Raw genomic sequence first — 12,623 nt, forward strand, 5'->3', positions numbered from 1 at the left:
TTGACCAGTCCTGCCAGTCTGCCAGGAAAGCCGCACATGACTCACAAAACAAATGAAAACACAGGATATTGACATACCACAACAGTTAGGCTGTAGAATGGATTGTTTGACTACTTAATGTCAAAGTATTCAACATTCTTGAAGTTCATGAAATATCTCCCTGTATGATCCTCTATGAGGAGACCTTCTGATGTGACAGCTTATAAAAGTCAACAAAGACAATCTCATTCCCTACAGAAAACCAATACTGTTCGTAAATGTGGAACAGGTCTTTGAAACCATAAAGGGACGTTGGCTGTGTCTCAAAACATCCATTGCAGGGAAGAAAAGCCTAAAGGCATTTTTTATTCCTCTTAGTAAAAAAATGAAGTGATTTTAAACCTGCAATGCAAATATCTTTACAGGTCCAAAATGTTGGACCTGAAACTTTCTTGGAAAACTTTCTCAACGTGCATAAAATTCATTAAAAAAATTAAAAGTACACCCCGTCAGAAGCTGGGGTTAAAAAAAAAAAAAAAAGAGTATATATGAATTCCATCAGAGCAGTTGGCTTATTGATTAGTTGATGGACAGAACATTAATCGGGTACCATTTTGATAATTGATTAATGGTTTAAACAATTGTTTAAGCAAAAATGACAAACAATTCTAATGTGTTTTTAATGTTTTGCTTTTCTTTGTCTTGGATTATAGTAAATTATATTATACTTAGGTTTTTGGACTGTTACAGTCCTCAAAATTAAACACAACACATACAAGAGGTTTTCTGATCAGACGTACCCTATTGTCAGGACCAAATCTTTTGCCTGTGCCTTCTCACGTTGCCAGATCTCCACAGCGTTGTGGAGTAAGTGCGGGCACTACTGCCTTTCTGAGTGTCAAAGACATGAGCAAATCAACAGTACATAAAATAAGCACAGAAGAAACATCAGTTGGTCGGACATCCGTGTTTAACTATACATCTTTAACCGTTACAGTTACGGCTGCAAATGACAACAAATAAACATATTTGCCGTATCTCTGTAATTCCAATCCACTGCCAGTTGTCTACCCAGAATTGATTAGCTATGTTTCCATCCACACGTTTTTATCCAAATCAAGAGATATCGAATGAAAAATGCCTTATGGAAACAGTAAAGTTTGATGGAGTATCATGAATATCGACTCCAAGGATATACGTTTGGTCTCATCAGATTTTCTCTTGATTGATATACGGCTTATGCAATAAACGCTGAAGGAAACGTTATTTGCCAACTAAATAATGAATTGTGATTAAGGCTGAATCTCATTTCTCTATCTGACCCCTACCCCTTCCCCTAGGTTTTGCGCGTTCATGTGAGACCTAGTGCTGTCCCAATTCTCTTTTTGATTAAGGGCTAGGGCTAAGACAAAGGGGTGTATACCCCTTCAAACCAAGTGAGTACACAAGCTTACTTGTAAACAAGGGCTGTTGTACAACAAGCAACAATGGCTGCCACATCGACCTGAGAGACCCATAAATGTAAGTATTTTTGGCTTATATTTTTGATTTAAAAATTACGACAGTCTTGTTTTGTGGTCTATACAGTCCTGTGCAAATATACTTGCAACCATATTCTTAATTAACAATGGTCCACATTTCTCTGCCTTGAATGGACTTAATGTATGTCTACAGTTTTAACCATCAGCAGAGAATTTTGTTTGATATCAAAAACATTTATATTTGTTTACTTGTATATTGTTGTTGGTTATGATACGAGACACTGATGAATTTGTTTGTTTGTGGTCTTGTGTGTCTCTTTTTACACATTTGAGTGCCTTTTTATGTGTTATGGTTCTAAAAATAATGGTTCTGTAATATAATATATTTTATGTAATGTTTTTGCCTGTTATGTTTAATTTATTGGGCAATAAAGACAGATTTTTGTTAACAAATACTTTTTTTGAACATCAATGACATTTAAAACGGTGATATACAGATATAACAGATATACAAAACACCATGTGTTTGTATACACATGTATTGCAAACAGACCTAAGTACTTCACAGATAACAACATCTGCCTCTGCACCACAAAAGTTTGCTTGATTGGTGTGCAATTCAGTGCGTAAATGAATGGAAACACCTTAAAATGTCTAAAATCAATTCAATATGCCAATTTGATCACAAAACAGCATGTGACATCATTACGCACAGGTTTTTATTCGCTTTAAAGCTGAACTTCAGATAATTCATTTGACAAGTGGATGGAAACTTAACTAGTGTTGAGTGACCACAACATCACAGTGATCTGGCCTATAGACTTGAGATGTCACTTGACCTTCTATTTTGCTCCTGTCATAATTAATACAGCAGCTGGAGGGCTTTGTCACTTGTAAACACATAAACATGTTTCTCTGGGGCACTTGCTGAATGAACTAATGTTCTTGTTCTTCTTCTAGAAAATTAACATTAGTAGATTACTTGATAATAGAGACAATCTATTGTTGCAACCCCACATGTTTTTGCATGCACTTCATTCACCCTCTTCATTTGTCGTCAAAAAACAAATTACCTCAGCCAAGGAGGTTGTTTGCAGTTCTGTAATTGCATAGAAGGATGATACATAAGCTAATGAAGATGAACTATGTGTTACAGGTCAACTAGCTTCAATTTAAAGCTTATTATAAAGCATTACAATCAAATAATACCCAACCACAGCATTCAGCCTACAAAACGAGTTGAATCAACAGCTTCTTGGCACAGTCTCAACAAAAACTGAACATGATATGTTTTACAAAGGGAGGGTTTACTGTGAGGCTTGTATATTGAATTACATCAAGCTGATTTTCTGGTTTCTAACACATATAACATTTGTCATTGCCACTGCTTCCTATTGTAGAAAAATAAAAAAATTTCTACAAAGAATTATAATAAATGACAGTTCAGTAGGTCACACTTTAGGTACCACCATTCCTTTCTTTTGAGCCCGGGTAAACCCCGGGCGGTGTACCCGGTGTTCAGTATTATGAGCCCCAAACTGCGCTTCTATTCCCAAGGGAAAAGACCCCGCCAGCCAAGATCACTTACTTTAAGGCTTAGTCGAATCATTGCTGGGGCGAGAACACAAAATTTAATGTTGATCTCACGAGTTTTTGGGTTTTCACAGAAAAGTGGTAAAAAATCCTCCAAAAAGGTGATTGGAAGCAAAGCTTGGCATATGGCCTTTGATTTTCCCCTTTTCGAAAGGGAAAGACACGTGGAACACTAACCCAACAAAATTTGGGAAAAAAAATGATCTTGGGTTCAACCGAAAGGGGTGAACCATTCTATGTTTTTTTTATTTATTTATTTTTATTTGGGTTTGCCAAACCCAGCTAAAATTTCTGGGGGAATGGGGGAAAAGGGAATGGTGTGAAGGTTATAGAAATGGGGGGGAACCCCAACGGGGGACCTTTAAAGCCAAATGAAACTTTGAAAACCCCCCCCCCCCCTTTTTAATTGTTTTATTTGCTTTTAATCTTGGCCGAGAAGACACACACACTCATCATCTACGATTTTTACAAACAGTTCAATCATCAAAACCCCCCCACCAGGTTGAACAAAGAAAATAAAAAAAAACGAGAGGGAAGATAAAAAGCATTTTTGTCCACTTTACTTTTTTCCATGTGAAATTTTTTAAAAACAAATGCTTTGTGGGGCTGAAAGCAAAAGAAGCTTCCTTTTCATGGACAAATCCTGCAAACCCAAAAAAGGGCCAAGGAGACAAAACTGCTTTGGCAATTCACATGAAAAAAAGGTTTGGAGAGCAGGAAATATTTTGTATTTTAGAGGTTTTTTGGGTTTTTGACAACTTTATTTTTAAAATTAAAAACCCAATTAGGGATCCCAGGAAACCCAAATGTAAAGACATTAGAAAGGGGTTTATGAGAACACACACCACACACAACACACACACCACACACCACAAACCCCCACACACACACACACACAAAACACACACACACCACACACCACACACCCAAACACCACACACACACACACCCCACAAAAACACACAAACAAACACAACTGGGGAGTCAGAAAAGAAACTCAGGCAAAATACATCAGATGACAAATTTTGTATTTGCCCGTTTTCCGCTTTCTTTTTTGGCCCCGAGGAGTTCCGTTTATTTTCACATTCCACCCCCCAAAAAACCCCTATGGAACCCCCCATAATTTTACAACCGCAAGTTTAAAAAAAAGGTTTTGGGGTGGGGGCACCTTTAAATTTCCCCCTTTTGCAAAAGGGTCTAAGTGGGAAAAAAATTTTAAACGGACCTTTAAGTGGAAAAGGGGAGAAAATGAAGAGCCAGGATTCTGAGCGCTTTTTTTTTTAAACCTTTTTTCCCCAACCCTTTTTTTTTTCGGGGGGGGGGGGGGTTAAAATTTAATTAAAAGTTTTATTTTCCAATATCCAATGCTGTCCAAACTGTAAAAATTTTAAAACCCAAATTCATTGGATCCCCCGGAACCAAGTTTTAAGTGCATTGGATAAGGATTTACACAACACCACACCCCAAAAACACACACACACACCACACACACACACACACCAAAAACCCACACACACCACAAACAAAACACACCACAACCCCCCCAAACACACACCCAACACACACACACACCCCCAAACACACAAACACACACAAACACATTCTGTTTTACAGTCTGCCTAAACGTTAATAAACCAAAAACGTTTTTTTTAAGCAGTAAACAAAAAAATTTTCACCCAAAACTGCTTTGACACGGACCCAGGTTGGCGATTTTTTTTTGGTTTGGGGTTTTTGGGGGGCCTGGGGGTTACAGAAACCACGGTGTTTTTGGGGGGCCGGCAGTGCGGTAGTGAGGAGGGTTTTTTGGGGGGGTGGAAAAAAAAAAATGTTGTTTCCTAAAAAAAGTGTGACATTGCTTAGATCAGCTTTAAGTCATGGTTTTTAGTTCAGTCTTTGTTTGATCCTTTGTTTTGTTATATTGAGACTTTTGCGTTGCCTAAACTAAACCTGTGATAAGGAGTTGTCTTCAAGTTCCTGTTTTCTGCAGTCTCCTGCCTTTAAGTTTACCTGCTTCACTTAACCATGAAACATATATTGATGTGATGTGGCCAAACTTAGTCACAAGTGTGCTGTAATTACAAGAGGTGGTGATATTTTAACCTTGGGCTGATTAGTCTTTTTACTGGTTGGTTAGTGTATGATTAATCAAAGAGATTTAAAAGAAGTTAAGGAGGTGTGAGTCATTAATACATTTGTTTTTGGAAAGACGCACGCACGCACCCAAGTTCATTGGATCCCTAGGAAACCAAGTGTGAAGTACGTTGGATGAATGGTTCAACGGAGAACGAACACACACGCGTGCGCGCGCACACACACGCGCACACACAAACACACACACACACAAATCTATCAACACTTGCAGCTAACATTGAATATACACAAAATGTATATCAAGTATCATTCAGTATTTACATTTGACTCATAAGATTAAGTAAATTACAATATTATCTTACTTTAACAGACATACTGTCACTAGTTCATTAACAACTTACTGCAGGAGTCAACTAATTTACTGTTGCATGACTGTGTGACATCTAATTAGATATTAAAAGGAGACCAGATAAGCCAAAAAGGCTAGATGCTTGTCTGTAAAGCAGAAAGAATCTTCTGAGCTTTTTAGTTTTTTTTTACTGCTTCAGTTATGTATCCAAAATCAAACAATTATCTAGCTATTCTTTAGATTAGTCAAAAGGCCGCTGTATGTAGCTTTGTTAATATTTTGATAACATTACAATACTGTACTGGAATCTCTGGCTGGGTGATATGGCCAAGATTTTCATCTCAATGTAGGTAATTTCTTTTCTTGATTACAATATATCATGATAGCATGTTTTCTAAAATAAATAGTCTACATAAAATAACCATATGGTAAAGCCTATTTTGAATACTCCTGTGAAAATTAAATACTTGACAAATGAAAATACATTTTTTTTTTAGTTTATTAAGAACTTTAGCGCAATGTAAACATAACGTGAAAGGAACAGAACGTAACGCATCTTCCAAATTACGTAAATGTGGCTGTAACGCAGAAAAAAATGTATAATAGACATCATTATATTGACAATATTGTGATGTCGCCCAGCCTACTTGATGATGAAAAATTCTACAGTAGCAGGGAGTTTGGGGGTCCAGTACCCAACACTGGAAGTATTACTTCAGTCAAAAAACAGGTAAAGCTCCTGAGATTTTAAAAAAGTCAACAGAAAGGTTATTGGGCCATAATACACATGCGTCTGATTCTTGGCCTGGGCTTAGCACCAGTTTGAACAACATAGAGTACCACACTACAACAACGCATTTTAGACAGAGGGTCCTGATGACAAACTTGACACAATATAATACATATATAATAATACAATCATAATATAATAATAATATAATCCAAGCGCAGCATTAGACAAGATTGGACAAATATTATTGATTTGACCCATTTTTAAGGGACTCATATTGGTGCCTCATCCTCAGTTGGATGTTGCATTATGCAAATTAACGAGAATATTGAGCCCAATCATGCGGATTCTCAAACCTCTCTTCACGAAGCGTAGCTCCAATGGCACCATTTTGATCTTAACGAGCCATTCCTTGCCGTTAGCATTCCATTGACTGACATTCATTTTGAAGTCACTTTGACAGTAAAAAAACTTTACATCTGAAGCGTTTAAAGACTATTTGTGCATTGTTTATTTCTAAAGAAACACAACAATGTACAAAAGGCCCCATTACCTTGTATCTCACGTTATGGCTCTTTATCAGACGTTTTTGTAAAAATAGGCTAACAATTTTGTCATAAGTACGCAACTTACAATCGCATAGTAGAGGAATTACCGAACACTAAAGGAAAAGCGCGCAGGCAGTTTCGACTTACATTAGCTGGTTAGGTTGATTTACTAATGTTAACTAGTGATTTTAGTTAGCAGCAATTAGCCTGTGCCTATGTTATCTCCTAACATATCCCTTTGCTCTCCGTCTCTGCAAGATTCAGAATGATTGAGATTTCTCTTGGCACAGCTACCAGAAGACTTACACGTCACATCTACATCTTCAAGCTCAGCTGGAGGATGCGCAGTAACGCTCAGCTGTCACCGGAAAAGTGCTTCTAATAGACTTCACTGGTCTCCGTCCAGAGCAACGAGATCTGTTGGTCCATTTTTTTACTGTCTGTTTGAAATCCCTGCCAAATATCCAAGCAAAGCTGTACCAATTCAACTGTTTGAAGTTTGCAGAATAGGTCGGGGTTGATAAACACGCAAATACACTGTATAATATGCTCTGATTACACTACTTTCATTGATCTCAACTTTACAACACGACTGAGTAATGAGTTAAATGTTCAAAGCAGTAAGAGTTTTAAATACAGATTGATTTCAGAGTCCATCCGTTGATGTTTATGACAGAACAGACACTGACCAAATGCAAAAGCACATTTATGAACTCTGAATACACTTTTCCTTTTTTGGGGTGTTTTCCCTCTATGGTATTTTTTCTTTCATCATCAGATATCAACAAGCTTTTAAGGTAATCAAGTATTTTTAAGCGCATGACGCTAAGTTTGCTTTACACAACAGAGTCAATATTAATAGAGTGCTATTTAAGCCCAGGTTTACACACAGAGCAGCCAGAGGGTTAATGATTAACCAGGTTTAGGTGGATGTCAATATGGAAGAAAAAAAACAATGTTGAGATCTGTGGTCTTACAATTGTTAACCGGGCTTGATAGAACTTATGGGAAAGCCACTCCATTCTTCACCTTTGATGTGAAGCTGGTGGAAAGACTTTTTATGATGTCCATTAACCCGCTGTCCTTTACCAACCACAAAAAAGTAGTATGAATAGTATTCCTATTCTGAGTACCATTGTTAGTTTTTCCTTAGTATTCCCTGAACTACTCACATGCAAAAAATATGTATTGCTCATCATGTTTTAGCTGTCCACTAAAGCTTTCTGAAAAACACAACACTATGAAAAGCTGCTACAATCTACTTTATATTATGTCCATAATAGAGAATGATTCAGTTGTGGGATTTTGACTTGTCAATACTGAGAATTTGAGGAGGTAAATGGATGGAAGGCATATTCTTTTTAACCAAAAAGGGCAATCCCACAGACAAACGGAGAGAGTTGGCCTTGTCGGCAAGATAAAAACTAACTTCACCACAAAAGTTAACTATTGGTCAAGGTCTCAAAGGCATTTCAGCTGACCTATGTGGTCCACAAGAGATAAATAAAGTATAACTGAATGCATCAATAAATAATAAAGCTAAATACTAAAACCGATCTTAAATAGCTTTATCTCATTTTGTTGCCAATGGATCTCAGTTGTTTTAATTACAGTACAGCGCCCACACATGTGCAGTATAGCACCCACACATGCTCAATATAGCAGCAGGAGCAGGGAGTTGATGCATCCCAAGAACTAGAAGGCTTATTGATTGTGATTCACTTGGTACTGGTGTCATATGCCAAAAGGGGTCATCCGCCAAAAACTGACTGCTGTCTATTCCACATGCAAATTGTACACAGACACATGTAAGATGAACGCCACGGCTCTTGGGCTCTGCAGCACATTGTTTTGTTTCCGGCTGTTGCGTTCATTTCTCTGGCCGTGTTGCACGCTCTTTAAGGCTGAGCCCAGCTGCTACCTTCTCTCGTCTGGGCCACACTGCTACACGCTATGGTGGCTTCTCCAGCAGGCTGAACCGGGCTCCCTCCAAAGTTTACTACCGCTGCCTCCATTCTGGTCTTGAACACTCGAAAAGACATTCTTGGCCATGCTGCATGCCTTTTAAGGCTAAGCCCCGGCTCCCTTCTTCTCTCGCCCGGGGCACATCCCTACCTGGATGTGTGACGGCTAGGCGAAAAAAAGTGGGCACGTTGAATCCGTAGATGAGCCGCAGCCATACCAGGGTTAGCAGAGTCTGCTAACTTAAAGGTGCAATACGTAAAACTGACTTTGAACACTGCTAATGTTCAAAATAGTTACTGTAGTACTGATTCTAAATACTGGAGTGAGTCGTCTCCCCCGCCCCCTCCTCCCAAGACTCAAAGTTTGCTAGACACTAGCCGGACATTACTCCACAGCACAGCGGAGTAGCTAACGTTAAATGCTGGCTATATTGTCAGAAAAGTCTGTGCTCATGCGGACCTCTCTACCCAACTGACAGGCACACTTTTTGGGCTTAGAACTACGGTAGTAAAAACACAACAACCTTGCTGTCCTCTGCACCCGATGTTCAGATACACTTCCTTGGATTAGAATTGTGGTGATAACCGCTAAAACTAACACTACCTTGCCCTCCTCTCCATCCAACTGAACATACTTTGTTGTCTTAGAATTACGGCAACAGTTGCTATACACACTGCAAACTCACGGTGCTCTCTTCCCAATTTACAATACAATACAATACAATACAAAATACTGGGAACCAAACAATCAGCCCTTTCTGAACAGGCACAAACTCCAAACAGGCACTGTTCTAGTTTCCCAAATTACAAAACAGGTAGCGGTACAGTTTTTATCAGCCAATGAATAACATGAAACTGCAGCAACTTATCTCATCCATGAGTACGGTTGGTGGGTGTAGTTAGTAGAAAGAAAATAGTTCCTACATGAAATTGCTTACAACAAGGTCTTTGGATTATCTTGAGTAACCTACTAATAATATTGATTTATAAATAGTATGTATGTAAATATGTATGTTTGGGGTGAACTGTCCCCTGAAGTTAATTTCTCTGTAATATATCCTGCTTTGTACAGTAGCTTTATCCCAAATATTTCATAAGTAGCCTATATTTATCGGTTAATAATTATTTTTAATTAAAGAAAACAAAAAGGATGATGGTTGTACTGACTACCAATCTAGCCACTGTTAGCTAACTAAAATGATAAATAAACCCGTTTTGGAGACATTTTTCCACTGCTGGAATAATGCAAATGAGCATTTTCACAGAAGTGTCTGCTTGGAAATTATTCAAAACTATTTTACATCAATAACCCTTTCTGTTAATAAGCGTGCTGCAATACACCAATTATACACCTGCTCTCTAGCCTGGATGCCAGCCGAACTTAGCCCCGTCCACAACATTTGAGGTCGGGAACTTCGGTCTTGACTTGGTCCGTTGTGGTGAAACTATGCTCGAACAAAAGCTGTTAGGACCAATCAAATTGTCAGGGCCATACAATGACGGACAGATGATCAACAGTAACGTAATGGTGAACGCGAGCAAACCCGCGGGTCTGCACCTGCCCATGTTGCCCTGCACTGCGCATGCTCATCTGACAGTTTCCCCGAGGTCCTGTAGCTGTAATAATGAATATAGCTAAAGGTTTTAATTCACCATGTGTTATATTAATACATCCATTATATTATCTTATGATACATCCGAGGGATGCATGCATGCTGTAAAGTCTGTAACGTGGATGTAACATCATTAGCGTTTTCCAAACTGCAGGGGCTATCAACTAGTAGCTAACATCAGGAGGTAGCTAGCAGTTGAGTTCTGTTGACAACTACGCTCAACATACGTCACATACTCCGTGCTCTGATTGGGTTTAGGTCTATCCAATTGAGTGCAGAGGCATTTTCTTTCCTGGTTTGGTTGAAACCATATACAGTTAAAGAAATGGCACCGTGTGAACTAAAAATGCCCGGTGTGTAGCTATGGCGCAGAGGACCGGTTGTGATGTGAAGTCTGAAGTTAAGAAGCCAAGATCTTTTACTAGGACGAGACGTGGATGAGAAACATAGGACGTAATACTGCGCCAGACCTCCAGACTGAGCTTGACGACCGTAGTTGTGATTTTGGGCAATGTGGTCTGAAAGTTGAATAGATTTGGTAGGAAGCCAAGAAAAGTCCAACATTACTAATACAGAGACGAGACGTAGGTATGAGATAACATAGCACAAAGCTAATTACTGCTGATAACATGCTAGTTAATTACCATTAGTAATTAAACCTAAACAGTTAATGTAAGTCAAAACTGTCTGCAAGCTTCTCCTGGCAATACGGTGATTTGTCGACTATCCAACAGCAAGTTGCGTGGTTGTGAAACAATCGTTAGCCTATTTTTTTACAAAACGTCTGCTATGGAGCCATAACATGAGGTACAAGGTAATGGAGCCTTTTATACATTGTCGGGTTTCTTTAGAAATAAACAATAAACAAATAGAGTCTGTAAACGCTTCAGATGTAAAGTTATTCACCGTCAAAGTGGCGCCAAAAAGAATGGCAGTCAATGGGATGCTAACTGCAGATGATGGCTTCGTAGCATTAAAATGGCGCCATTGGAGCTATGCTTAGAGAGGAGAGGCTTACCCCCTTGGTTGAAAAACACCCCATAATTACAGTCCAATGGATCATTATAGAATCTGAGTCAGATACTGCTCTCATGAGTTTACTCCAGTTCAGTCATTCTACCTGAGGGTTGCCCGAGGCTCCCATACTGACGATACTGTTTATGTTCATGGGCCCACTAGGGGCAGAGTAGTGTATGGCCAAGTTGGGTCAGTGGTAGAGCAGGCGCACATGTACAGAGGTTTATGCCTCAACACAGAGGTCCAGGGTTCGACTCTGACCTGTGAAGATTTCCTGCATGTCTTCCCCCTCTTTCTTGTCTGCCCTGTCAAAAAATTAAAGGCGGAAGAGCCCAAAAAATAATCTTAAAAAAAAGAAAGAAAGAAAAAAGGGCAGTGTAGTGCATGTGTGCTGCCTCTGGGGGGCAGTGGCACTAGTGGCCTATTCAAACCATAGACTTGTAGACTGTTCAAACAACACACATAAAATTGACAGCACTGCTGTTTAGCTGGCAGGGGAAATGTAAACTGGTCTGACCGGTGTACAGTACATACAACTGCTAAGGGCTTCAGTTAAAATGGTTGAATGAACACTGCTTCACCTTGTCCCAAGAAACATGACCAAGAGCAATGCTATATATATATTTATACATATATATATATAATTTTTTTTTTAACCAAGAGTTAACCTGAAGGACGCCATGGGCATCATTGTAACGTTACAGAGATTTAAAACCTTACTTTTATTAGCATGCATGCGGCAGGAGTCAGTTTATAGATGAATGACACTGAGGGGGTTGAACGCCACATGGACAGTTACCAGCAGGTAACGATAGGTGGATAAGTTACGCACACATTCGCAAACTACAACTAGAGTAGACACTTAAACATAGCGACAAAACAGAAGTGAATATAAGAGCTGTTGTTACCTTTTGAGTACAAGGATCTGGGAGAATTCAGGTCGAGGTCCCCGCTGAAAAGGGAGATAAAGTCAGAGGGCATCGCAATCCCTCGGACTGAGGAAACCAGACACCCTCAAGTGAGAAAACGTCACTTAACGAGATTATTTTCTCTCTGACTGCCACAAAAAACCTTCAATATTGTGTTGCGCCAACTGTAATGACTAAGTTGGCCCTGTCGTTATGGCTGGTTAACCGTCTCCGCTGTCACTTGGCTCGTGAGTACCCCTCGGTCCGCCTACGACGCATGTTGTTGTGGGAGCAACCATAGACAGTGAAAGCAAGGGAGCAACGCCCACACTGATGACGCAATACGTAAA

General features: G+C 39.2%; 1 protein-coding gene across 1 annotated transcript in view; it reads right to left on the reverse strand.

Moving 5' to 3' along the window:
• nfat5b (nuclear factor of activated T cells 5b) overlaps positions 1-12,610 on the reverse strand; it is a 49,961-nt gene extending 37,351 nt beyond the window's left edge. The window contains exon 1 of the mRNA XM_032514938.1: positions 12,274-12,610. The gene's annotated coding sequence lies outside the window, so the exon portion shown is untranslated. The remainder of the gene's footprint in view (positions 1-12,273) is intronic.
• Positions 12,611-12,623: the final 13 nt, after the last annotated feature.

Source organism: Etheostoma spectabile, chromosome 1 (assembly GCF_008692095.1).
Source record: "Etheostoma spectabile isolate EspeVRDwgs_2016 chromosome 1, UIUC_Espe_1.0, whole genome shotgun sequence".
NCBI classification, from domain to species: Eukaryota; Metazoa; Chordata; class Actinopteri; order Perciformes; family Percidae; genus Etheostoma; species Etheostoma spectabile.